We start from the raw sequence: 1,917 nt of genomic DNA on the forward strand, positions 1-1,917 counted from the left end.
GAAGGCGTCGACTTCCAAGGAAAACATTGTCGAAGACTGGGACTCCATCCCCACTTCAGGGTATGGATGGTGCAGGGTGGTCGAGGAGAAGCCGGAGGAATAGCCTTCCACTGGTTCAATCTCTCTTCCTCCATAACTGCTCAGGTCCTGTTTTGGTTTTATGTCTATGTCTATGTCTTTATGGTTTATGTCTATGTCTATGTCTGCTCTTGCTATGTTTGTATGGCCTGTAAGAGAATTCGCTGAAAGTCTTTTGATGCCCCTGCGAGGGATGTACTTTTTTGCTTCGGTGCCCCTGCGCGGGATGATCTTGTTTGGTCTGGATGCACTGTCTAGTTGCGCAGCCACTGCGAGGGCTGATTTTGTACTGAGAAATCCTGGTCCAAAGAGCCACAGTTGGCCCTGGGCAAACTGACTCTGTGAATGTAATGTTTTCCTGTATATAATAGAATAGAATAGATTTACCGAGAAAAAAAAAAATCTGCTTCAAAAATTGTTTTCCGCCCATTAATAACACTCTTGTCCTGCTTGTTTCTGCTGTCTCCTCCTCCTTGATGGGCACAAGTGTGTGCTTGATCCCATCTTTGGCAAACTTATAACAGTTTGTCTTCCCGTCATGCACTACCTTTCGATCATACTGGCATGGCCTTCCTAGCAGTATGTGACATATGTCCATTGGCATAATATCACAAATAACCTTATCCTTATATCTGCCAATATGGAACTCAACTTCACACTCTTCGTCCACCAACAACTGATGGCCTTTCTGCAGCCATGATACCTTGTAAGGAGTGGGGTGCTTCAACTGCTTCAAACCCAACTTCTCTACCATCTTTGTGGCAACCAGATTATCCGTGCTCCCACTGTTGATAATCAGCTTGCAACATTTCCCGTGAAACTTACAAAATGTCCGGAATAATGCTTTCCTTTGAGTTTGTTCAACTGTTTCTTTGGCTGGTTTCAACAACACTTTATTCAGAACTAAGGCTTCCCTTGTTTCTAGTACATTCTCTGCTTCCTAGGGAGGTGCCTCTGCTCCCTTTGGCTGTGCAATAAATGCTCCTCCCTGACCAGCTTGTTCCACTTCAGGACATTCAAAAGATCTGTGCACCCACTTGTGGCACCTATAGCACTGATAGTTAGCTCCTCTGCCTTGGCCATTCCCTCTTCCTCGCTGATATGGCCTGCCACCTCTAGTGTTGTCTCCCTTATCTGCTGTCCCTGTATTTTTGGAACTGCTGCCTTCTTCACTATTGCTGGCAGTTCTTCCTCTGCCATAAGACTGTCCTCTTCCTCTGTCGGTTCCTTGTCCTCTCCTATCATTTTATTTTCCAGTGATATTTTCCTTTGCCTTCATGGCACTCTGGTAAGCTTCCTCTATATTTTTTGGGGACAAAATGCTGATTTCATCTAATATTTCCAATCTCAGACCATTTACATACCTTGTTGTTTTCTCCGAGGTGTCCTATGTATAACCAGCTCTTAAATTTACTCGGTAGAACTCTTCAGTATACTCTCTTACTGTCATCCCTTTTTGTTTCAAAGTCTGCACTTGTCGATGCAGTGCAATCTGGTAGTCTTTGGGTAGAAATATGCCTTTCAACTTAGCCACCATTCTTAACCATTTCTTTATTGGCAACTTGTTCATCCTCCTTCTCTCTACTTGGACATTGTCCCACCACAGGGCTGCATGTCCCTTCAGCTTTGTTGCAGTGATTTTAACTCTCTAATCTTCACTGACCTCTTCACACTCAAAATATTTGTCCAATTCACTGATCCAGTCCAACAAAACTTCTGTGGACAAGCTGCCATCATAATTTGGAATTTCTAGTTTAGGATTGCTACTAGCCAATAGGACCGATCTCAACAATCTCATTTCTAGCCCTTCTTCATCCGATCCATCTATTGTCACTATGG

This window comes from Pinus tabuliformis, chromosome 1_1 (assembly GCF_031772625.1).
Source record: "Pinus tabuliformis cultivar Carrire ecotype Pingquan chromosome 1_1, CPIR1, whole genome shotgun sequence".
NCBI lineage: Eukaryota > Viridiplantae > Streptophyta > Pinopsida > Pinales > Pinaceae > Pinus > Pinus tabuliformis.